Source organism: Anomaloglossus baeobatrachus, chromosome 1 (assembly GCF_048569485.1).
Source record: "Anomaloglossus baeobatrachus isolate aAnoBae1 chromosome 1, aAnoBae1.hap1, whole genome shotgun sequence".
In the NCBI taxonomy this organism is placed as follows: Eukaryota; Metazoa; Chordata; class Amphibia; order Anura; family Aromobatidae; genus Anomaloglossus; species Anomaloglossus baeobatrachus.
This window is the reverse complement of record NC_134353.1, coordinates 429,374,171-429,401,593: the sequence shown is the minus strand read 5'-3', so window position 1 is coordinate 429,401,593 and position 27,423 is coordinate 429,374,171. Positions and strand designations below refer to the sequence as shown.

Here is a 27,423-nt window from a genome sequence, read left to right as displayed (position 1 = left end):
CCCAACAGCAATTTTAAGATTTCTCCACAGGTGTTCAATGGGATTTAGTTTCAAGTGTTCTGTTCTCTTCTCCTCTTTCTGTTCTCCATTCTTGGGGTGGCACATACAGACATATATTGCAAAGATTAAGTCAACTTCTCCCCTTTATATCTTGTTTAAGGTGTGATTTTCATATTGCCCACAAGTGTTATTTGCCACAGGTGAGTTTCATCGACCACATGCTTGAAACAAAGTTGTTTACTCACAATTTTGGAAAGGTGCGAATAATTCCATTTTTGATGTTGTGATATGATACCCAATTTGCTTTTTTTTTCTCTAATTTTTTTTTTCTTTGTGTTGCTCCAATACACACAACCTAAATAAATGTGTATAACAAAATGTGTAATTGCAATTATTTTCTGAGAGAAATATTTTATTTAGTGTAATCATTTCAAGAGTGCCAACATTTTTGGCCATGACTATATGTGCCCTCTGTGTCTAACTGTTGGGGGAACCAGCATACAAGATATAATACTGTCTTTTGAGGAGTTATTTATACGGCACTCTTTTAGCCCCTTCCCGACCTTGGATGTACTGGGTACGTCATGACTATCTGGGTTCTGCATCCACATGTTCACCTTTGGGGACTCAGCTTACCAGACAAGCTGAGCCTTGGTTTTAGCAGCCAGGGACAGTCCCCGCACAGTTTCTGGCTTTTTAGCCCATTAAATGCAGCGGTTGATATCAATCACAGCATTTAGGGGATGTAGGATCGCAGTCCTTCCCTCCAATCAGTTCTCCCATAATGGGAATGTCATGACAACCTCTGGTCATCAAGCTATGGAAAACTCCTGGAATCATACCAGTAGCATGATCCCAGATGCTTCTGTCCATGTAAAAGTGACGTAAAATGTTTTCCCTTTTAATACAATATACATGCTATCAAGGAAATAAAAAGTAATGTCCCATATAGGGACTAAGTAAAAAAGTTAAAAAAAAGTACAATAACAAAATATTTACAAAAAAATCTATAAATAAAGAACAGAAAAAATTCCAATATATTTTCCAATATATATTCCAGTATATTTATTTAAAAAAAAAAACTACTCTTATTTGGTATCTCCGTGTCTGTAACAACCCAATCTATAAAACTGTCACACTAGTTAACCCCTTCAGTAAACGCTGTAAAGAAATTAAAAAAAGCAGAAGCTGTCTTTTCATCATAAAGCGTCATCTTATCCCGCAAAAAACAAGCCGCCATACCCATACAGCTATAGTACTAAGAATACAGCAATGCAAAAACTTTTTCCATAAAATAGTTTTTATGATTTTAAGAGCATCAAAACATAAAAATACTATATAAATGTGATATTGCTGTATTCGTACTGAAGTGAAGAATAAAGCTGTAATTACGTTTACAACACTGAACGGCATATAAAAAAAAATCCTGAATTACTGCTGCTTCTTGATTCTGCCTCCCAATACACGGCGGAATAGAAACCTATAAAAAAATAGTGGTCCAAAATGGTACCAATAAAATCTCCAACTCATCCCGCAAGAAACAAGCCCTCACATGACTGTCAGCAGAAAAAAAACAAACTATAGCCTTCCAAATTCGGTGATGCAAAAAACTTGTTCTGTAAAAAAAAAGCAGTTTTAGTGTGATACAAGTAGTAGCCAAATCTAAACAAAAAAATATATAAATATGGTATATCTGTTATCATACTGAGTTGAGCAAAGGAACAAAGCCCAAATATCTGTCTTTGAGCTGCAGTTTTCCTTTGCAGATGCGGGAGGAGAGTTACTTCATATTTAAAATATATGTTGATCTTCCTAATATCCTACAGGGTTGGAATATTTGGAATTTTTCATTTTACAGTCAGACATTGCCTAGCAGCAGTGAGTATATCGGCCACTAGTATTTTCAGATTTGTTGGGAAAGTTTCCAACCCTATATTTAACAGTGCTTGTGGCGCATCCATATTAAAATGGAACCTTGGTAGTGATACTTAGTCCCAAAAGCTTTTGACCTTAGGGCAGAACCAGCAAACATAACCCATAGTACCTCTTTGCAAGCAACTCTTCCAACATAGGGGCGAGCAGTTAGGAATTAATTGGGACAACTTGGCAAGGGTTACATACCAACCCATATACATTTTCTTGAGGAGTTATAAATGATTTAAACATTGAGGTCTTCTGAGTCTATCTTGATGCAGAGCACCACTAATAGAGGGGTTCGAATTATAATTCACACTCCCAAGTGACCATGTAAGGTAATTTTGAGTGTTCCATTGGACTACTTAGGGCTTTATAAAATAGTTCTAATACAAAAGGCCCATCACTATCTTTAAAAAAAAAATTTCAGGGAAGGGTAAGGCATGACACCAGTATAAAAAAGACATTAAGAAATCTGGAGATACTGATAGAAACTATTTTTCTGAAGTGAAAACCTTGTAGTTAAGTCAGAGAAAGAAGATAGGAGTGAGACTTTTTGAATGTCTGCTGGGACTAAAATCCCATATTTTTTCCAGGTACTCAAATTTAAATACAGACTATGGGCCTTCATTGTTCTTAAAGGAATATCAATGAAGAGGAAATATTTCTCTCTCCCCATTTAGACCACCAATATAATATCGCTGACATAGTAAGGAGATATTGACTGGAATTAGATGGCCCTAGAAGTTCCCTTTCAAGGAGTTCTGTGGTGGAGCCTTGATACACATAAAAGAATTCTAATTGCAACTACTTATGAGAATGAATATTAAGCCACCAATCTCGTGATACCTCCAAGATTGTTGCCCTATGATATAAGAGAAGGTTGGGAACTCCCATGCCCCATAGACATATGAATAGTGTAAGAGGTCTCTTGTTCGCCCAAACAAATCTTCATATTGATTGGAGTTTAGAAATGAGTGTATTTGTAATTTTTAAGGACATACATCTAAATAAGTAAATTTTTAGGAGAAAAGTAATTTTGAAGGCCTGGATTCTAGCAATCCAAGATGAGTGCAAAAGATCATATCTATCTAATTCAGCTTTAATGGAATAGTATAGGGCATCTATATTTTGCTGGACTATAGCGGGCTTTACACGCTGCTATATCGTTAATGATTAATCATCGGGGTCACGTTGTTTGTGACGCACATCCGGCGTCATTAACGATATCGCAGTGTGTGACACTTATGAGCGAACTAAAACGATCGCAAAAGCGGACAAAATCGTTTGCCGCGGAGAGGTCGTCCTAAAACAAAAAATCGTTCTCTTCTAATTAGCAATGTTGTTCCTCGTTCCTGCGGCACCACACATCGCTATGTGTGACACCGCAGGAGCGAGGAACATCTCCTTACCTGCCTCCACCGCCAATGCGGAAGGAAGGAGGTGGGCGGGATGTTTACGTCCCGCTCATTTCCGCCCCTCTGCTTCTATTGGACGGCTGCCATGTGATGTCGCTGTGATACTAGACGACCCGCCCCCTTAGGAGGCGGATCGCAGGCCAGAGCGACGTCGCAGGACAGGTAAGTCCCTCTGACACGGGTAAGTGAGGTTGTGCGCGACGGGCAGTGATTTGCCCGTGTCGCACAACCGACGGGCGGGTACAATCGCTTGCGATGTCGCTAGCGAGATCGCAGCGTGTAAAGCCCGCTTATGTCTCGGGAACGTATCTCTTCATTCCCAGGTAAAGGATACTATCCTTCCATGTGAAAGGAAATTGAGCTTGTAACTGATGATTAAGTAAAGGGGAAATAAAGAAAGGAAGAATGAGAGATTTGGACTCATTGAGTTTGTAATATCAAACTACAGAGTAGTCTGCTAGCGCATCCAAGGTAGCCCGCAGTGAGGATTCAACATCTGTGCATGTTATGATATCATCAGCATATAAGTCTATAACATGATCTAGATCTCCAATTTGAACCCCGGATATGTTAGACTGAATAGATTCTGCTAGTGGTTCTGTCACTAAAGCAAAAATAACAGATAATAGGTCACCCTTGGCGGGTTCCATTTGTAATGGAACCATTTGTAGAAGAAAACACAGATGCTAACACAGATGCATTAAGGTTGGAGTATACTGACCTCACCGCAGATCTTATTTGGCCCACAAACCAAATTTTGTCAGAACTTTATAAAGTTACCCCCAGCGTACCCTGTCTTTTCGTCCAGTGACAAGAGCACACTTGGGACTTCCCTCTTTTCAATCGTCTCAATGATATCGATCAGCCTCCTTGACCCATTCTTAGCCTGCTTTCCTGACACAAAACAAACCTGATCTGATATTAAGGATGGTAGCACTGTTAAGATTCTATTAGCTAATATTTTTGAAAATATCTTAACGTCACAATTTAGCAAGGAGCTGGGCTAAAATTACCCAGAGCAGTATGGGGTGTATCCAGCTTTGGTAATGTGGTTATCGTGGCCTCCAAATTTTCAGGAGCAATGAATTGAGAAGATTGCCATTGGTTGGAGGTCTTGGGCATATATGGTCCTAGCGTATGGGAAAACAGGTAATAACTATTAGTATGCCCATCTGGGCCAGGAGCTGAAATTCGTTTGGTTGTCTGGATCGCCCACTGAATCTCAGTAACAGAAAAAGGAGTGTAAAAGCTTTCAAGTTGTGATGCTGAGATTTGTGGGAGTTTAATCTTTTCAAAGTAGATCTGGATGCTTTCTACAGATTGTTGAGCTGACGTGTCATTTTTAAAATTATATTGTTTATGATAATCCACAAAACCACTAGTAATGTTCATAGGGTTACGGAGTATGGCACAGTCTCGCAACTCTATATATTCTAGTTTTGTTTTTGACTTGTTTTCTAACTCTTAGCAATGCTTCGGTCCTGCTCATGGCATAGAATTTCGACTTCAAGTTTTTTTCATACTCAGACATAAAGCTGCCATGGAGCTGTAATCTCAATGATATAATAGATTTGGAGAACATTGGGGACGGGGTTTCTATATTAGCTTCTTCTTGAATTTGAGACAAAATATCGGTCACATGTTTTTCCTTCTTTCTCATATGTAGTAATTTTAATGAACATGCCTCTTTTAAATTCTTTATAAGCTGACCATAGTGTCTACTCTGTTACCAACCCATTATCATTAAAAATGATGTATTCTTCTAGGTTTTTAATAATTGTATCTACAATCTTTCTACTCACCAGAAGATAATCATTTAACCACCATCTAGTTGTTTTACAGGCTGAAAATTGATCTTTAATAATTAGGAATATAGGGGCATGATTAGACCAAGTGAGTAACCCAATCTCTGGCTTGACACAGTTGCAAAACCGTTTACTATTTACAAACAAGTAATCTATACTATAATAACCATGTCTAGAGGAAAAAAAAATCATTTTTTTTTCATTAAAGTGCAAATACCTCCAGATGTCATGCAAGTGATATTCAGGTGGTAGAGTCCACTTCTCTTTCCTGTTAAGATTAGAGTGAGAATAATCATATTCTTTTAGACATGGAAATGTTAAAATCACTACACAATATATTAAATCCATGAGCAGATTCGAAGAACTTCTGAAGGAACTTCCATGTGAAACTAAGTTGAGATGTATTAGGCATGCAAATACAAGCTATAGTATATTTTACATTATTCAGGGATCAGAAGAGTGACAAATCTGCCTTCATGGTCTGATTCTATATTATGCAGACTCCATTTCTTTTTTTTTTTTTGTTATTCGCAGAAAACCTATGTCGGAATTTAATATTGCTCAGTCCACTGTTATCTTGTTCCAACAGATGACTCTACAGACAACATCACAATTTGACCTAGATACCTCTGTCCACATTAGGGATCTCTTAGCGGCAGAGTTTAATTCCCTCACTTTCAGTGATAAGAACTGTATACTCATGCTGACATTGTGGGAGAACTAGTACAGAATATATGCATGCCAGATCATTGAGTGTAGTGAGCAAAAAGGGATGAAACAAAACAGTAATAAAAAAACAAAGTAAAGTCTTTATAAAAGTCCAAAACATAAGATTCGAACAATAAGACTGCTCGATTGGGGCAACAAGTACCTAATAGTTCCCATGGTTAAGATGGATACTATTTGTGTAAACATAGCCAAAGGTAGGGTTTGAAGTCCAAACTAGGCTTGTATCTGGAAAGTCATGGGTTATACCACTTCTGGATAACCTTTTCCTCTGTGTACCTTGGGCTAGAGCATGGTCCGCTTTATGAGTCGGTTGCATGTTCCAGGATTGCAAAAGTTTCCCTATTTGCACTGGTATATGACACACAATTGAAGATCCAGATCTTTGGACCACCAGTTTGACCAGGAAGTCCCACCTGTACAGCACACCATTCTCTCAATGTTTTGGTGAATGGAGTAAATTCTCTTCTCTTAGCTAGTGTCCCAGCTGAAAGCTCAGGTAACACTACCATCCTGGAAGATCAGCCCCTTTTCTTACGCTTTGTAAAAAGACCTCTTTGATTTAAAAAAAAATGAAGTTGTGACAGATTCTGGTTCAGTGCTTTAGGCTTAGGGGCACTATATATTGTGTCCACTATTAACTCTTTAATATGCAAGTCCGGCAGGACTGCTACCAACATGTTATTGATGACTTTATAAGGCATAAATCCAGCGCAATCTCATAACGTATTAAAAACAATCATCTTTATTCATATGGTTTTCATAAAATCCAGGAACATGCAGCATAGATTATAAAGATGCCCAGGTCTTAATCATGGTCTGAACCAAAACTGACCAAATCCTTCTTTAAGAAGGGAATCAACCCAATAATAATTGCTCACCTGTGGGGCTAGCAGCTAATGGGTTAACATGCAAAAAACATACAATTAAAAACATATACAAATATATTAGTTACATCACAATTAATGGAGTATGTAGAAAATATTCGGAATCATGATAGTTTTTATCTTAGAGACAAATATATTATTTTAAATTGTATAGTAGAAGAATATTTTAAAGGTTCACTTTTTTAATTAGGTTTTATTATAATTGTATCAAAATATTCTACTTTTAAAATGTCAGAGGATCAATGAGTACATATAAGTTTATAAACAGATCAATAATGTAAAATTAAATTCTGTCTGCTGTTCAGTCCATGGGGGTATCTGGTTTCTAGGGTGAAGATCCAGAAGGTCTCTCGATTGAGAAGTTTCCTCCTGTAATCTCCACCCCGTAGTGGTTTAGTAACCTTTTCAATTCCCATTACTTCGATACCATTCAGACTACCCCCATGGATATCGCTGAAATGCTTGGAGACCGCTGATGCAGATAATGCATTAGGGTTCCCAGCGTCTAATATGTGTCTCCTTAGTCTTACTATTAAAGGGCCAGTCGTACAGCTAATATATTGAATATTGCACAGAGTACATGTTATCAAATATACTACGTACTCCGTGTTACAGTTGATGTAATTTTTAATCAAATATTCTTTTTTTATTATGGCTAGATATAAAGTTTTTATTAGATTTAACATATCTACAGGTTTTGCATCGGTTAGCACCGCATTTATAAAAACATCTGCATTCAACCATGTCCTTCTATCTTTAATACTTTAATATTCTCACTAGTATAAAGACTGGGTGAAAGTAGATTAGCCAGTGTAGGCGCTCTTTTTTGCGATGCAATGTGTACCGTTGCTTAAAATTCGTTTAAGTTTCAAATCCTCATTTAAAACAGGTAGATTTTTTTTATTATTTCAGCGATTTTCCTAAACTGTAGACTATAATTAGTTGTAAAAACTGTATTTTGTGATTTTTTTTTTTTTTTTTTTTTTTTTTTTAATTTTTATTCTTATTTTTGTCAGCAAACAGAAGTTTATTACGATCCATCTCCGTCACTATGGATTTTGCTCTATTTAGGGACCAGGTAGGATAACCTCAGTATAAGAGTCGATCACATGTCATTTTTTTCATGTTTATTATAGTCTTCGGAGTCAGTGCAGTTGCATTTTATGCAAATTAATTCACCCACTGGGATGTTTTTTATCGTATGTGGCATATGGCAAGAAGTGGCTTTTAAGATGGAATTTGTAGCAGTAGTTTTTCTAAATGGTAAAATATTAACCTTATTATTTTTAATTACTAAGGATACATCCAAAAAATTAATATCTGTGAGATGTGAATATGATGTAAATTTAAGGTTAAACTCATTATTGTTAATATAACTCATAAAATTAGTTACTTCTGTCTCTGAGCCTACCCAGATGATCAACAGATCATCCAGGTATCTCCCGTACCACAATAAGTTTTTACAAAAAAGGGTATCCTCGTTATAAAGCATATCCTCCTCCCATCTAGCCATCACCAGGTTTGACAAAGACGGTGAGAAGCGGGCCCCATACTCTGTCTCTGCAGAAAAAAATCTCCCATTGAAGTAAAAGTAATTATACCTCAATAGGAATTCAGCTGCTGAAATCGGGAATATTTTTAAATTTTCATCATATGAACTATACTTATTGAGATGGTCTGATAAACAACGTAGGGCTACATGGTGAAGGATAGATGGGTAGAGGGAGGTCACATCACAACTAAGCCATCGGTACTCTGTATTCCATGGAATACAATCTAAAGCTTTCACTACCTCCTTGGTATCTTTTAAGAAACCAGGGATTTCATATACCAGGGGCTGCAGATGATAATCTACCCACCCCCCAAGATTCTCGTCCAATGATCCAATTCCCGAAACAATTGGTCTCATTGGGGGTGGAAAGATGTTTTTGTGAATCTTGGGGAGTGAATGATAAATGGGAAGAACAAGTGTCGGTACATACAAGTAATCTTTCATTTTTTCATCTAAAGCTGCTTTCACAAAAACAGTTTGTGCAGTGCAACTCAATCCGGCTCAAAAACCTATGCAACGGATGCGGCGGAAAAAAAAGATCCGTTTCATAAGTTTTTCCATGCGGCCCGTCCGTTTTTTGACGGATGCGACTTGATACTGAGCATGTGCAGCGCAAAAAAGCATCTGGCGGCCGGATGCGGTTTTTGCCGCAGCACGCCGCATCCGGCGTCCATAGGCTTGCATTGTAAATTGCGCCGCATTAGCGCTAAAATGCACAAACGCAGCGTCTTGAAAAAAACGCACGCGTTTTACCGCGTTTTGGTGCGTTTTTGGCTGCGTTTTTGCTCATTGCGTTTTTCTGCGTTCATCAGTGAACATTGCCATTAAAGATTGTTGAAAAAAAAAAAAAGGTCTGATGTAATTTCCTTCTTCAATATGTTCTTCATTCTCCACTAGTGTATGCATGAGAGCAGACAGCTGCAGAACTACAAGGCTCAGCATGCTCCATCCAGGACTGTATGCTGGAGGGAGAGTCAAGGGGAGCAGACCTACAAGGCTCAGCATACTCTATCCACTAGTGGATGAAGGAGAGCAGACAGCAGCTGCAGAACTACAAGGCTCAGCATCCTCCATCCAATAGTGTATGCAGGAGAGCAGACAGCTGTCGAACTACAAGGCTCAGCATCCTCCTTCCAGGATTGTATGCAGGATTTCTTTGCCCAACCCCCCCCCAACAAAAAAAAAATGACATTGGCTTTGCCATATTTTTGTATGCTAGCCGGGTACAGCAGGCAGGTATGGGCTTCCCCCAGCTGCCTATTTGTACCCGGCTGGGAACCAAAAATATAGGGAAGCCCTTTTTTTTTTTTTTTTTTTTTTTTTATTTCATGAATTTCATGAAATTAAAAAAAAAATAAAATGACGTGAGCTTCGCCTAATTTTTGTGTCCAGCCAGGTACAACTAGGCAGCTGGGGATTGGAATCCGCAGCGCAGGGTGCCCTAGCTTTCTGGGCACCCCCGGTGCGAATTGCAGTCCGCAGCCACCCCAGAAAATGGCTCTTTCATAGAAGCTCCATCTTTTGGCGCTGTATCCAACTCTTCCAGCTGCCCTGATGCCGGGTGGCTCGCTGGGTAATAATGGGGTTAGGGCTAGCTGTATTTTATCAACTGGCCCTAAGCCCGAAATTCATGGTGTCACGCCAATATTAGACATGGCCACCATGAATTTCTAGTAGAGATAAAAAAAAAAAAAAACACAAAACACAGAAAAATATTTCTATTAGAAATAAAACACAATTAGTGACTCCATCTTTATTGAAATAAAGAACCCCCCTCTGCAGTAATCCTGGGTCAAGGGTCCCGCGCCGTCCAATCCGGATCCAATATCATCTGATCGGTTTGCTGGAAGGCAAAGCGATCAGATGATGTGTCAGGTTCAAGGCCTGAATCACATCACACATCAGCTGATTGTATAAAAGCAGTTTATACAATCAGCTGATGCATCAGTGCAAGAAAAAAAAACAAAACACTTCTGTGCAGCGTTGGGCTGGCTACCAGAGGAATCGCCAGTAATGCCAGGCCTGGATTCAGGTACCTGCACTGCACTCCGGAGTTCTCACCTGAGCTCCAGACTGCAGCCAAGACTGTACAGCAAGCGAGCGCCGAGTGACTGATTCCCCTGCACTTACGATTCAGTTCATGACAGCTGCAGACATCCAGGCTCATCTCCGGTGCTCTCACCTGAACTCCGGAGATCACCCCAGCCTGTCTGCAGCTGTCATGAACTGACTGCAAGCACCGGGGAATCAGTCACTCGGCGGTAAAACCAGCGTCACCGCGAGACTTACGATCAGCTGATGCATCAGGTGATCACTGCCAGGTCCTCACGGCCAGGTCCTCACGGCCAGGTAATGCAGGTATCGTACGTGCCTGGGAGCCGGCACACAGCTGGAGCGGGGGTGGCGGGACCGGGAGAGGAGCTGGGAGCGGACATGGCACCGGGAGTCTGCAGACAGGTGAGTATGACATTTTTCTACTGTTCACTTTTGATTTAGCAGCCGCTTCCACCTCCTGCACGGTAGCGGACATGGTCAGGGCGGGAATTGGAAGTGACGGTACCGGGAGGATTCACGCTTCTGTGTTTACTGACAGAAGGAATCCTCTTCCTGTACATGTAACTTTACTACCCACCCCTTGCGTTTATAGCTGCGTTTTTAGTAATAAAAACGCACTAAAACACAGCTATATTTGCAATTTGCTGTTTTCATTGCGTTTTTGAACATCTCATAGAACTCAATGGGTGGAAAACGCAGTGAAAAACGCAAAAATAATTGACGCTGCGTTTTTGTGGGCACCACAAAAACGCAGCTAAAAAAAAAACGCTGTGTGCAGACAGCAAAAATGAAAACTCATAGACTTTACTGGGGAAGCAAAGTTATGCAGTTTTCTGAGCAAAAACGCACCCGAAAAACGCACTGTGTGAACTTACCCTTATGTATTCCAGATAAATATCAACATTTTCTAAATCTTGGAGATTAAGTTTTTCATACAATCCTGAGTCGAGGAGAACAATCACTCCCCCCTTATCTGCCTTCCTAAGTATTAAATCCTTATTATTCCTCAATTCATGGAGAGCAGCACATTCTCCTCGACTCAGATTATCACTAGTTTTTTTTAGAATTATTTTTTAGATCTATAAGATAACAATTCTTGAAATAAATCTAATACTTTTGGGCGTGACTTTATAGGGTAAAAAAAGGGGATTACTAGTAGGGAAACTGATTCTAGTATTATTTGTATCCTCCATTACATTAGATTCACCCTTTAATTGCCTAAGATATTGTAGTGATTTTTGTTCATTAAATAACGGATAAGAGATATCATTCTGATCACATACATCATATAATATCTCTGAATTGGTGGTGGTCATCTCCTCATTATCAAAGTGACATTTTAATGTCATTTGAGAAAACCTGTTTACATCAAGAATTGTCTCGAAAATATCAAAATCCACTGTTGGGCAGAAACCAAGTCCTTTAGATAGAAGGGAGATTTGCTCTTCTGACAAAATGTAGCTGGAAAGATTCCATATTGGAAGACTTAAATCTTTTGAATCTATATCCCGGGGTGCTAGCGGTCTTTTCTAGTGCTTCCTCCCTGCGCTTCTGCGTTTTTTGGAGGAGGTCCGCTTTTATTCTTATTTTTGTTTTTATAGTACGTTTTAGATCTTGTAGAAAAGTTACTGTTCTCCTGTGGAGGAATGGAGTTGTCTGAGGTTCCCTCTGATGTTGCAAAAGAGGAGTTATAAAATGAGCAGTTGGAATCATCAAAACTCACTCTATTTGTATTATAATGACTTTTCTTGAGGATTGGGCGAGGTCTTTTTCCCCAATTATACACTTCATCTCGTGTTTCTAGTGAATTTCCTTTTCTTTAGATTCATTAGATTAGTTTCCAATTTAGTCATTTTCACTTGGATTTTATCATAAGTATTTTTATACTCCTCTTGCGATGTGTAGCTTGTCAGAGATTCTCAAATTTTCTTTATATTATCTTTCAATGTTGAAAACTCTATTTCTTCCTGCTTCACAATAAGATCCATCAGTTTTAGGGAACAATCACTCAAAATTCCATTCCAGTTTTTAATCTTTTAATTTTAATCCCTTCTATCTAAAGGACTTGGTTTCTGCCCAACAGTGGATTTTGATATTTTCCAGACAATTCTTGATGTAAACAGGTTTTCACGAAATATTACATTAAAATGTCACTTTGATAATGATGTGATGACCACCACCAATTCAGAGATGATATATGATGTATGTGATCAGAATGATGATATCTCTTATCCGTTATTTACTGAACAAAAATCACTACAATATCTTAGACCCGCAACACACATCCGTGTAATTTGTACGTGTGCGGTACGTATTTGCACGTACCGGAGACACGTACACACGGAGACCCATGTTATTCAATGGTAGATGGCACACGCACGTAAAATCACACGGAACGTGTGTCCGTGTCGTAAGTACGTGTGCGCTTTTCTACACGGACGACATGTCCGTTTTTGGCCGGCAACACGCAGGCACGGACCCGCTTTAGTCTATGGGTCCGTGCCTGCACAGACCGCACACGGAGTATGTCCGTGTTCAGCACGTATCGTCCGTGTCCGTTTTTCATTACAAAATTTGAAACACTTGTTACCAATCTATCAGGTCAATTGTAGGCCATTAATTCTGGCGCCAAACATACATTTCCTGTCTCATTTGCACGCCAGACAGCAGCTGGGCACCTGTCCTCTCACTGCGGGGGACCTTTGAGCACAGAGAACAACACAGGTACTGAGCATGGCGCCCAGAATTGATAGAGAGGCTGATTGGATAAGTAGAGAGGCATCCAGAGCTGTGGGACACACGTGTTGATGGCTATCATGACAGGTTAATGGTGGAACGAGCATGGATGGCTGTGGCAGAGAGAGTCTACCCTAGGAATGGATGGTCTCAATGTACCCCTGGAAAGAAAAATAGATATGGTGAGTACAGATATTTGCCTTGCTTCTGTCTTTACCTACATGTGCACATTCTGTAGGCAGATTAGAAACATATTTGTCTAGTTTGTTTGGCATGTATTAATGGGCCTGACTCATTTTGAGACACACTGGAGACTCACAAACAGGAGAGTGTAGTTTTCTGGCCTTTTTGAAGTATTCATTGCAGTTTACTAGTAATGTCAGCATGTGTATATGTGGTCTGCAAAGCATTTTATGCATGTACAAAAGGCATTTCAGGGTGGTCAGGCCACTATTAAACATGTTGGGGGTTTTTTTTTGGTTTGCATTTCTGTGCTTTTTCTAATGCAAATGTGCTGTGAAATGTCTATACATTTTGAGTTGTATTTCTATGTTTGGTTTATTATGCATGTTCCTTCGTGTCACCATGTCTGGAATGGTAACAGTAATGTGTAGTGTATTATGGAAAATATATGTTGAACATATGGCACTTCATGGGTTAGTAGTCATTTTCATTCTCATGCCTTTCTGTAGGAATTTTTTTTTTTCTTTTGTGTACATTTAAAAGGAGATAAATGATTATTCAGTGGTTTAAGATTTTCACTGGTGAACTTGTTTCCTTTCTCATGCTTATTGTGTTATGTCACTATATGAGTGTTATGGTGATTGTTGTTTTCATACACATGGATGTGTGTTCCTATTTTTTACAATTGCTGCAATATAAGACTGTCTAATTTTTTAAATCTACAATTGTTAGAGTTTGTGACCTTATTTTACAATGTATTTTTTTTTATACAGTGGATCTTGTCAAACGGCGATGGCGCTCAGCCCGTGACCAGTTCAGAAGAGAATATAACCCAGTGGCCACCACAGCTGCCGCTGCAAAAAAGAAAAAATATGTCCATTATGAAAAACTTAGCTTCCTTATGCCCATTATGGAAGTACCAAAGTAAGTTTAAACCATTACATCACATGGTGTTTGTTTTTTTTGTTTTTTTTTAAGGCACACATTATTTTTTTTTTTGTCATCAAAGTACAGAGGATAATCTGGAAGATAGTGAGGAAGCCCAGTCAGCAGTATTAACAGTGACCTCTGCTTCGCAGATGGAGCCAACCTCATATCAACCACCAACAATCCCCAACACCAGTCAGCCAGACGCAGAAGAAATGTCCTCTGATTTGGGTTTGGGAACAAGTCAATCCACTAATGTAATTGCAGGCCAGTCTACAGGGCAACAAAGTGGCCCTTCACCAGTTCTTGCAGAGAGTAGTCCACAGCAACATGCAGGCATACAGCCAAGAATATCAACTAATACCATGCGCACAGTAGCCCAATCTATCCGTGGTCGCAGACATAGGCGTTATGAAGATTTACGTTCCCTGCCAGATATCATTAATACCAGAATTATACGCATGATGAATTCACTGATACCAGAGAGTGATGGAGAGCGATTTTGCCGCTCCCTTTCTCCCTCTCTTGCATTGGTTGCACCTGATAGGCAGGACAGATTGAGGGCGTCCTTAATAACATGAATATCTGCTACCAAACGTGAGCCAGAACCCTTTTATTGTTTTGAAGTGATAGAACAATGGAGAGCAAATCCACGTGGCCCACACACGAACACCACTGTGGAAACCCAAACTGAAGAACATTTCTCTAATTTTCAACTTCATCCTGTAGTGCAACAAACACATATACAGTGTCCATCTTCTTCTATGGTAACTGATGTACAAATTAGGCCAACAGTTGTCCCACAACAAACAGGTACATTAATGACACAAAGGCCATCTCAACAGCCAACATTTGTCCTACAAGTACCCCAACAGACACCAATGCAAACCTCTTTTAACTATACTAGTATTGTTAGTAATGTTCATAGACTACCTCAAATGTTTCAACAACCAACAGCCTACCATGTTCCTAATAATCCACAACAACAGTACTTTCAACAACAGACTTACCCAACTAACTTCACATACACCCATACTCGGCCTCTTCCAACACATCAATATGTACCACCTACACATGGTCTACCATCTGCTCAAACAACTGCCTCATTATTTGTTCCAAGTACAACAACTGTTACTAGTGGAAACACTGATCAGTCACTCACTACAACATCTACTGTTGTGCAGCAAATATATTCTGTAGATGTCAATGCAATGGAGCTTACACAGGAAAGCATCACTAGCCTAGAGGATTTAGTTGAATCATAATGTGATATTGTATGTATTATTTTACATTTTGATATGTTTTCTAGGGTATTGCTGGTGGGAAAAAAATATCAAAATGTAACACATTACTTACTCTATATGTATGTGTTCATAATTATTTTTTCCTTTACAAAAATGCAATAGAAATTACTCTATCACTTCAAAAACAATACCTGCCTGTTAGAATGTTGCGTTGCTCTGGACATGTTGTTTGGACCATCCATTAGAATAAACTGGGTTTAGAGTAAAAATACACGCACATAAACTACTACACTAACATTCAGACACCTTTCTTATTAAAAATCCAGCCACTATGCAGTATCTGCATATGGTCTGGTCCCATACTTGTATTCCAATAGTGTCAAACAAATTATTTTTGCGTGACATTATTGCATAATAAAGTATGGTGTTTTGTATGGGCTAATGTCCCTGACAAAATTGTTCATAGATATATATATATATATATATATATATATATATATATATATATATATATATATATATATATATACATACATATACATATATATATATATATATATATATATATATATATATATATATATATATATATATATATATAGATCTATATCTATATGTATATATATGTATGTATATTATATATATATATATATATATATATATCTAGATATGTAAAAAATAAAAATACAGGGTGTATTGCAAAAGATAACATACATACATAAATAAAATAATAATTCTGGACTAATTTGTTCAAAAACAATTTGCCATATTTTAATTAGTCATGTACATTCAGTAGTACTGTTTGTAGAATAACCAAAAATCCTGATTTTATAGCAATATAGTTATATCACAATAGCTTATGGGGACCACAAAAACAACCAACCAACAAAAAAAAATAAAAATACCTATGTATGGTTATTTTCTCTTTTGTATTACATATGTGTTTGTGATTATGTAACCAAGTGATAAAAAACTATAACAATGTCAAAATTATACATGACTATGGCGATTTAAACTAAAATAATCGTTAAACTGATTCCTCACTTGTAGACCAGAAGTGGACACAGTGGTTCTAACAGTACCATTCTCTACAAATGGTGCATTTAAAGCTGGCAACTCCTCAATGTCTTCGTCATTGCTTTCATGTAATCTACAGTAATTATGTAACACTACTGTCGATTTAATGACAGCCTTGACGGTGGTTGGTTGGAGTTGGATGGTGGTTTGATAAATGCGCCATCTTGAGGCCAAAATGCCAAAGGCATGTTCAACATAGCAACGTGCTCTGGCCAATTTGCTATTAAATAGGGCTTTTGATCTGTCCAGCCCCCTTTTGGGATATGGACGCATCAAATGCCTAGACAATGCAAACCCCTGATCTGCAACCATTACAAAAGGGACAATTGGGCCATTAGTACCAGGCAATGGTCTTGGTGCAGGCAAACTTAAACTATCAGACATTAATCGTCTTGCTAAACGTGAGCTTCTGAAAATGCGTGCATCTGAGGCACTGCCATAGGCCCCAATATCAGCAAATAAAAAGCAGTAGTTTGTATCTACCATGGCCAAAATAACTACAGAAAACTTATGATAATTAAAATATCTTGATGCAGAGTTTGGTGGTTTCTTCACTCTGTGTTTTCAGTCAATGGCACCAATACAATTAGGGAAAGCTGTTTTCTCCAAAAATTCATCTGAAATGTGCATCCATTCCTGTGTTGAAGGCAGCTGCATGACATGATGCCTAAGGGTCTCCCAAAGCACAGTGCAGGTATGCAGGATAATCTTGTCAATTGTGGCCCTTCCCAATAAGAATTCGAAATGTAGACTGCTGATGGATTGCCCAGTTGCTAGGTAACTGAAATAGAATAAAAACATGACATTACTTTGACTATTCATGTAATGTATATTTCACACCAATTATTTGTATCATCCAATGACTGGCGAGATACTGTGTCTGTTTTTTTATAATTTCTTTGGTTGGGAAAACATGTGATCTTTACTTTCCATATTGGAAAAATATTTAATTTTGTGTTTAATAAACAAGCTTGTTTGAGTTAAGCCTCTTGTTTCTTTAATTTTAGTAGAGATAGAATGGTAGATGTGACTTCTCAGATCTTATTTTGAAATTGCACTGTGGTTAAGTGATCAATATAAGTTTTCTACAAAGACCATAATGTTAAATTACATAATTTCTACAAAATGATGCCTTAGTGACTTAACATGTATTTCAATATAACAGATAAAGCATGAGTATACATGACAACACCTACCGTAAAGTCACCAACAGTCGTTCCTCAGGGGAGATGCTGAGGCGTATAGAGGTGTCCTGATGCTTCAAACGATGGTACACAAGGCCAAGGATGTTGTCAAATGAATTCATGGTGAGATGGCAGTAGGCTTGGAATTTTGGTGGAAATTTGCGCATTTCGCCATATAAAATATTAAAATGCCCATGTGTTTTCCTGAGCTTCACAAGGGGGTGAATCCACATCCTTTTCTCCAGTGGTGTCTCTTCTTCAATCATATGTCGCCTAACCCCAAATCTCTTAGATATCAACCAGAGCAAATACATGGTTGCTTCATTGGAGAGAGACATTTTGGAGTGTGTCTAATGTGAGAATGAGCTCAGAAGCCATGTTTTTTTAAGGTTTTTTAAGCAAACTAAGCAAATTGGGTAGTTAATTGACCAATTTAACACACCAGGAGCACATTATGATGGGCTAACAAGGTTATGTGTGTGAAAATACGTATCTGAAAAAACGGACGGCAAACGGACTGCACACGTATGTATTTTATGTCAATACGGACATTCCACACGCACACACGGCTCGCATACGCCATCACACTGATGCCATACGTACCGGAGAAACGGCCCAAAAATACGGAACACTGACCCGAAAAACGGACCGTGTCATACGGACGTTTTTTTTGCGGAAGTGCGTTTTAGGCCTTAGGCAATTAAAGGGTGAATCAAATAATACTAGAATCAGTTTCCCTCCTAGTAATCCCCTTTTTTACCCTATAAAGTCACACCCTAAAGTATTAAATTTTATTTCAAGAGTTGGTAGTCAGTGATCTCATAGATCTAAAAAATTCTAAAAAAGCTAGTGATAATCTGAGTCGAGGAGAACATGCTGCTCTCCATGAATTGAGGAATAATAAGGATTTAATACTTAGGAAGGCAGATAAGGGGGATCGATTGTTCTCCTCGACTCAGGATTATATGAAAAACTTAATCTCCAAGATTTAGAAAATGTTGATATTTATCTGGAAATACATCATAACCCTACAACTAACTTTAATTCTTTATTGTTTAAACTATTAGAGGAAGGTTTATCTATGGAAGTGTTATATGAAAAAATGAAAGATTACTTGTATGTACCGTCACTTGTTCTTCCCATTTATCATTCACTCCCCAAGATTCACAAAAACATCTTTCCACCCCCAATGAGACCAATTGTTTCGGGAATTGGATCATTGGGGGAGAATCTTGGGGCGTGGGTAGATTATCACCTGCAGCCCCTGGTATATGAAATCCCTGGTTTCTTAAAAGATACCAAGGAGGTAGTGAAAGCTTTAGATAGATTTCCATGGAATACAGAGTACCGATGGCTTAGTTTTGATGTGACCTCCCTCTACCCATCTATCCCTCACCATGTAGTCCTACGTTGTTTATCAGACCATCTCAATAAGTATAGTTGATATGATGAAAATTTTAAAATATTCCCGATTTCAGCAGTTGAATTCCTATTGAGGTATAATTACTTTTACTTCAATGGGAGATTTTTTTCTGCAGAGACGGGGAGTGAGTATGGGGGCCCGCTTCTCTCAGTCTTTGGCAAACCTGGTGATGGCTAGATGGGAGGAGGATATGCTTTATAATGAGGATAACCCTTTTTGTAAAAACCTATTGTGGTACGTGGAGATACCTGGATCATCTGTTGATCATCTGGGTAGGCTCAGAGACAGAAGTAACTAATTTTATGAGTTATATTAACAATAATGAGTTTAACCTTAAATTTACATCATATTCACATCCCACAGATATTAATTTTTTGGATGTATCCTTGGTAATTAAAAATAATAAGGTTAATATTTTACCATTCAGAAAAACTACTGCTACAAATTCCATCTTAAAACCACTTCTTGCCATATGCCACATACGATAAAAAACATCCCAGTGGGTGAATTAATTTGCATAAAACGCAACTGCACTGACTCAGAAGAGTATAATAAACATGAAAAAATGACATGTGATCGACTCTTATACAGAGGTTATCCTACCTGGTCCCTAAATAGAGCAAAGTCCATAGTGACGGAGATGGATCGTAATAAACTTCTGTTTGCTGACAAAAATAAGAATAAAAATCACAAAAATACAGTTTTTACAACTAATTATAGTCTGCAGTTTAGGAAAATCGCTGAAATAATAAAATCTACCTGTTTTAAATGAGGATTTGAAACTTAAACGAATTTTAAGCAACGGTACACATTGCATCGCAAAAAAGAGCGCCTACACTGGCTAATCTACTTTCACCCAGTCTTTATACTAGTGAGAATATTAAAGATAGAAGGACATGGTTGAATGCAGATGTTTTTATAAATGCGGTGCTAACCGATGCAAAACATGTAGATATGTTAAATCTAATAAAAACTTTATATCTAGCCATAATAAAAAAGAATATTTGATTAAAAATTACATCAACTGTAACACGGAGTACGTAGTTTATTTGATAACATGTACTCTGTGCAATATTCAATATATTGTCTGTACGACTGGCCCTTTAAAAGTAAGAATAAGGAGACACATATTAGACGCTGGGAACCCTAATGCATTATCTGCATCAGCGGTCTCCAAGCATTTCAGCGATATCCATGGGGGTAGTCTGAATGGTATCGAAGTAATGGGAATTGAAAAGGTTACTAAACCACTACGGGGTGGAGATCACAGGAGGAAACTTCTCAATCGAGAGACCTTCTGGATCTTCACCATGGAAACCAGATACCCCCATGGACTGAACAGCAAATAGGATTTAATTTTACATTATTGATCTGTTTATAAACTTTTATGTACTCATTGATCCTCTGACTTTTTAGGAGTAGAATATTTTGATATTATAATAAAACCTAATTAAAAAAGTGAACCTTTAAAATATCCTTCTACTGTACAATTTAAAATAGTTTTTATCTTAGAGAGAAATATATCATGATTCCGAATATTTGCTACATACTCCATTAATTGTGATGTAACTTATATATTTGTATATGTTTTTAATTGAATGTTTTTTGCATGTTAACCCATTAGCTGCTAGCCCCACAGGTGAGCAATTATTATTGGGTTGATTCCCTTCTTAAAGAAGGATTTGGTTAGTTTTGGTTCAGACCATGATTAAGACAGTTTGTTGAAACGCGTCGCTCTGACCTGGGCATCTTTATAATCTATGCTGCATGTTCCTGGATTTTATGAAAACTATATGAATAAAGAAGATTGTTTTTAATACGTTATGAGATTGCGCTGGATTTATGCCTTCCAATTTACCTGGTGACTTCTAAACCATCCGTGCACTGAATCCTCCATTACGGACTGCAGCAAGTCTGTTGAGCTGATACAATACATTTTTTGTCTATATTGATTACTTTAGGTACATCCCGGTCAGGTATGGATTATGGGATTGCCCTCATTCTGACAATATTCTGTCTGGACCTGTCTTCAAGGTCCAGAATCTTATGTTTAAGCTGGGACACCTTTTCCTCCAGAGAAGTGTTGGCGTTTATCAGGTCGTTATGCAAGCTGGTCAGCTCCTCCATCTTTAACTCATTGTGAGCGGTACGTTCCCCCACAACATTCAGCTCCCCCTTCAGCTCATCCATGATACCTTAAGGTCTGCTTAGAGAAAAAGGAACCAGCACGATCTGAAATTGGCATGCAGCATATAAAAAGTGAAAATTCACAGATTTATTCCAACTGGACTATAATAAAAAAAAAAAAAATGAGATTTTTAGCAAATAATTGATCAATTTTTTGAGCCACCCCTGCCAACGTCACGGCAAATCTCAATAGGGGGGTCCTACTCTACATTCTGTATTTCATGTGCCATGCGGCCTCCTAGATAAAGTTAAAAGCAGAACCATAATGGAGCACACATACCTGTAACCTGTATATAGCCGCTTCCATGTTGCAAAAAAGGCAATTGTGGATAGAGACCAGCCCAGGTCCCAGCATGTGGAGCAAGCTCTACACATACCAGGACTATATCAGAACTGATCTTCCCAGTGCCAGACTGCAACCATTGATAAAGGCGGACCTGGGCTGGTCTCTATCCACAATTGCCTTTTTTGCAACATGGAAGCGGCTATATACAGGTTACAGGTATGTGTGCTCCATTATGGTTCTGCTTTTAACTTTATCTAGGAGGCCGCATGGCACATGAAATACAGAATATAGAGTAGGACCCCCCTATTGAGATTTGCCGTGACGTTGGCAGGGGTGGCTCAAAAAACTGATCAATTATTTGCTAAAAATCTCATTTTTTTTTTTTTTTTTTATTATAGTCCAGTTGGAATAAATCTGTGAATTTTCACTTTTTATATGATGCATGCCAATTTCAGATCGCGCTGTCTCCTTTTTCTCTGTTATGACTGTAATTATGCTACAATTTCTGGTGACTGACCATCACCATACCATGCACGCCTGATTTTGGTTTGCAATGTATTCCTCCTGTTGGTAGCTGTTCAGATTCAGTTACCTCACCCCTTTCCACAGGCAATGCTAATTAAGCACCATTCTTGGATCTGGTCCGCCTTTATTAATGGTTGCAGTCTGGCACTGGGAGGATCAGTTCTGATGTAGTCCTGGTATCTGTAGAGCTTGCTCCACATGCTGGGACCTGGGCTGGTCTCTATCCACAATTGCCTTTTTTGCAACATGGAAGTGGCTATATACAGGTTACAGGTATGTGTGCTCCATTATGGTTCTGCTTTTAACTTTATCTAGGAGGCCGCATGGCACATGAAATACAGAATATAGAGTAGGACCCCCCTATTGAGATTTGCCGTGACGTTGGCAGGGGTGGCTCAAAGAATTGATTAATTATTTGCTAAAAATCTCATTTATATTACGGTACAGTTGGAATAAATCTGTGAATTTGCACTTTTTATATGATGCATGCCATTTTCAGATCGTGCTGGCTCCCCTCTCTCTCTGTTTGGTTGTAGTTATGCTACAAATGTCTGGTGGCTGGTCACCACCATGCTATGCACGCCTGATCTTGGTTTGCAATATATTCCTCCTGTTGGTAGGTGTACACATTCAGTTGCCTCACCATTTCCACAGGCATTGCTAATTAAGCACCATACTTGGATCTGGTCCGCCTTTATCAATGGTTGCTGTCTGGCACTGGAAGGGTCAGTTCTGATATAGTCCTGGTATGTGTAGAGCTTGCTCCACATGCTGGGACCTGGGCTGGCCTCTATCCACAATTGCCTCTTTTGCAACATAGAAGCGGTGATATATATACAGGTTACAGGTATGTGTGCTTCATTATGGTTCTGCTTTTAACTTTATCTAGGAGGCCGCATGGCACATGAAATACAGAATATAGAGTAGGACCCCCCCTATTGAGATTTGCCGTGACGTTGGCAGGGGTGGCTCAAAGAATTGATCAATTATTTGCTAAAATTCTCATTTATATTACAGTACAGTTGGAATAAATCTGTGAATTTGCACTTTTTATATGATGCATGCCATTTTCAGATCCTGCTGGCTCCCCTCTCTCTTAAGGTCTGCTTGCAGAGACTTCAAGGAAGGAAGAAGGATTTGCCTTGTCTTCTTGACCACGAAGATATCAGCCGTGTCACTGTCAAGCAACTGTGACACCACTTGAGATCCTCTGTACGAACAGCGGGAAGAAGCAGGGGACGACACCATCTTTTCTGGCCAGGGCTGCTGTGCTGTGTTGCATGCAAAGAAGTCTTTTAATTTCCTGTGCCTTACCCTGCTTCATATCATGCACTTAGTATTCCAGCATTGGGGAAGAGACAAGTTAAGGCAAAATTCAGCTTGTCTTTGCTTATCTAAGCCACTTAGGAGCCTTAGAATGCAGGAGCTTCTACCTTATGAAGCCAGTGCCATTAGCTTCCAGGCCACATCCCTCCCCCTCCCTTTTGAGCCCCAGAATGTGCCTAAACCAGTTAGCGACCACATGTTTGGCATTATTGTAGGCCCACTTAATTTACAAGGTGCAGGTTTCCAGAAGCACGAGCTTGGCACACTGTACGGGCACTACAAAGGTTTATTTACAATTTTTAATTCTGCAGCATTCACTGTATTTGACTCGATGACTGTGGTTTCTAGAGACTAAATCAACACTACAGCCGTAGGTGAATTCCTAGAGGGCTGTAATGTCCAAAATGTGGTCACTTGAGGGGCTTTCTGTTGTTGTAGCATTTAGGGGCTCTGTAAATGGAGTCCACAAACTATTCTAGGAAAATCTGTGCAACAAAAATAACATGGTACTCCTTTCCTCCTGAGCCCTGCAGTGCAGCCAAACAGTATTGTACAGTCACATTTGGGATATTGCCACATTCAGGAATAATTGTGCAATACATTGTGGGGCCTTTTTTTTTTACCTATTCCCCTTGTAAAAATTGGAAATCTGGGGTAAAACAACATTTTAGTGGTAAAAATGTAATTATTTTTTCTTTACCACCCAATAGTATAAAATGTTGTGACACACCTGTGGGGTAAATATGCTCAATGTACCCCTAAATGAACTCATTGTAGAGTGCAATTTGTAAAATGGGGTCATTTGTGTGGGGTTTCTGCAGTTCTGGCACCTCAGGGGCTTTGCCAATATAACCATTTGAACTAAATCTGAACTCAAATATGGCACTCCTTCCCTTTTTCACTTTGCACTGTGCCTCAAGTAGTTTTTGACCACATATTGGCGTACTCAGGAGAAATTGCAAAAATTGTATAGTCCATTTTGTGCGGTTACCATTATGAAAAAGAAAAATCTGGGGTTAAAGCAACATTTTTGTGTTTGTGGTTAAAATGGATTTTTTTTTTTCATAGTTCAATGTTATAAAATTCTGTGACACACCTGGGGGTTCAAGGCGCTCACTAATCATTTTAAATAAATTCCCTGATTGGTCTAGCTTCCAAAATGGTGTCACTTGTGGGGGAGCACAATTGTTTAGGCGCATCAGGGGCTCTCCAAATGCGACATTGTGTCCGATAAAAATTCCAGCTAATTTGCATTCAAAAATTAAATTCTCTCCCCTTCCCTTCCGAGCCATGCCGCGCGCCCAAACAGATTTAAACCACATATGGGGTATTGGTGTACTGAGGAGAAATTGCACAACAAATTTTATGGTGTTTTTTTTTCCTGTTATCCTTGTGAAAAAAAAAATTTGCGGTTACAGCAACATTTTTTTGTAAAAATGTATATTTTCATGGCTCAACAATGCAAACCTCTGTGAAGCACCAGGTGTTCAAGGTGCTCACCAAACATCTAGATTAATTACTTTAAGTGTCTAGTTTACAAAATAGGGTCACTTGTAGGGGAGCTGTATTGTTTAAGCACATCAGGAACTCTCCAAACGCGACATGGTGTCTGCTAACGATTCCAACTAATTTTGCATTCAAATAGTCAAATTTCACTTTTTCCCTCCCAATCCCTGTCATGCGCCCAACCAGTAGTTTTTCTTCACATGTTGGATATCAGTGTACTCTGGAGAAATTGCACAACAAATAGTATTGTGGATTTTTTTAGCCTTGTGAAAATGCAAAATTTGGGCCTAAAGTAACAATTTTGTGGGGAAAAAGTAAAATTTTAATTTTTTCCTTCCACATTGCTTCAGTTCCTGTGAAGCTTCCCAAGGGTTAATAAACTTCTTTGATGAGATTTTGAGCAGTTTGAGGGGTACATTATTTAGAATGGTGTCACTTTTGAGTATTTTTCTGTCAGCTAGGCTTCTTAAAGTCACTTCAAATGTGATGTGGTCCCTAAAAAATTTAATAGCATAAAAATTCAAAGTTTGAATATTGCAAAACTTTCCCTAAATTTCTGATATTTTGACAAATAAATGCAAAAAATGTAATCTTAAGTTTACCGCTATCATGAAGTACAATATGTCTTGGAAAAACATTCTCAGAATTGCAGGGATTCGTTGAAGCATTCAAGAGTTATAACTTCATAAAGTGATACTAGTCAGAATTGAAAAAAATGGCCTGGTCAAGCAGGTGAAAAAAAAAGCTTAGGGGTAAAAGTGTTAAAGATTGGGTTGTTTCGGTCAAGGCGATACCAGTTATGTGTAAGTTTCCTTTTTAACTCGCATTTTTAGTGACAAAACGGATTTTCATGATTTTTATGCGCTTTCTTGTTTGCATTTTATTTCCTTTTTACATATTTTATTTAAAGTTTCTTTACATTTCACTTAGTTCCACTGTGGGACATAAATATTTTTGACTTTGATTGCTGGTCTAATGTATTGCAGTACATGGGACCTGTCCGTGACTGACTGTACCTGTTAGACCCTGCTTATAGCAGGATCTCACAGGCCACCATACCCTTTTGTCATCAGATTAACTCAGGGTGCCATAGCAATGCTCGACACCCATGATTACAGTCACATGGCAATGGGTGGTATTTTATCCCTCTTTTAACCTCTTGGATACCACTGTTGCAATTAAAAGCTGTATTTGAGAGGTCGATTGGCTTTAAAAGCGGTCGGGGCTGTTGCCCACTTAACAGATTTCATACACAGCTGTCACCCACGGGGGTGAGGATGCTATTCACTTATTCCGCAGCGCTATTAAGGCCCCTGAATGGCCATCGTTAAAAGGTGTATCAGCAGTTGTTAAGGGGTTAAAGATCTGAACAACTGTACTTTTCATATTTTACCAAATGCACTTAAATATGTAAAATCTAAAATATGTAGTGTACACTTTAACATCTTCATGATATTTCACAAACATTTACGTCATGGTCGTGAAGGAGTTCCTGCAAAATGACAAACTTACATCATAGCGGGCACATTAGCTGTGCCCTCACGATAGCCACCAGGCACTCTACTTAAGTGATAGCCAAGATTCGGCTATCACAGCCAGGGCTGGTGCCCACGCCTGACTGTTTAACACCCCAAATGCCACAATCAATATCGATCCTAACCTTTAGGAGACTGTGAGAAGGGACTGTGCTCCCTTTCTTACCAAATCTGGACCCTAATCATTGCCATGGCCACCTGAGGTCAAGTAATGATCTCTGGGTCTGCCAGCTATAGTGGCCTGTTAGACCATGCAAGGAGCATGGTCTAATAGGCGTTCTGTTAATGTCACACCGACTAGTATAATGCATTGCAATTCTTTTGCATTGCAATACATTTTACCAGAGAATAAAAGGTAATGTCCCATTTAGGAACTAAGTAATACAAGTGAGAAGAAAAAAGGTAGAATATAAAAAAAATAAACAAATTAATATATATGTATATGTGTATATATGTATATGTGTGTGTATATATGTATATGTGTGTATATATGTATATGTGTGTATATGTGTGTATATATGTATATGTGTGTATATATGTATGTGTATATATGTGTGTATATGTATGTATATGTATGTATATGTGTGTATATATGTATGTATATGTATGTATGTATGTATATATGTATGTATATGTATGTATATGTACAGTGCCTACAAGTAGTATTCAACCCCCTGCAGATTTAGCAGGTTTGATAAGATGCAAATAAGTTAGAGCCTGCAAACTTCAAACAAGAGCAGGATTTATTAACAGATGCATAAATCTTACAAACCAACAAGTTATGTTGCTCAGTTAAATTTTAATACATTTTCAACATAAAAGTGTGGGTCAATTATTATTCAACCCCTAGGTTTAATATTTTGTGGAATAACCCTTGTTAGCAATAACAGCTAATAATCGTCTTTTATAAGACCTGATCAGGCCGGC

The 27,423-nt window shown here is 38.5% G+C and overlaps 1 long non-coding RNA gene across 1 annotated transcript in view; it reads right to left on the bottom strand.

The window, feature by feature from the left end:
* Positions 1-5,238: 5,238 nt before the first annotated feature.
* The window catches only part of LOC142316430 (uncharacterized), a 39,022-nt gene continuing 16,837 nt past the window's right edge, over positions 5,239-27,423 (bottom strand). Inside the window, exon 3 of the long non-coding RNA XR_012754631.1 lies at positions 5,239-5,405. This is a non-coding gene — a long non-coding RNA (uncharacterized LOC142316430). The remainder of the gene's footprint in view (positions 5,406-27,423) is intronic.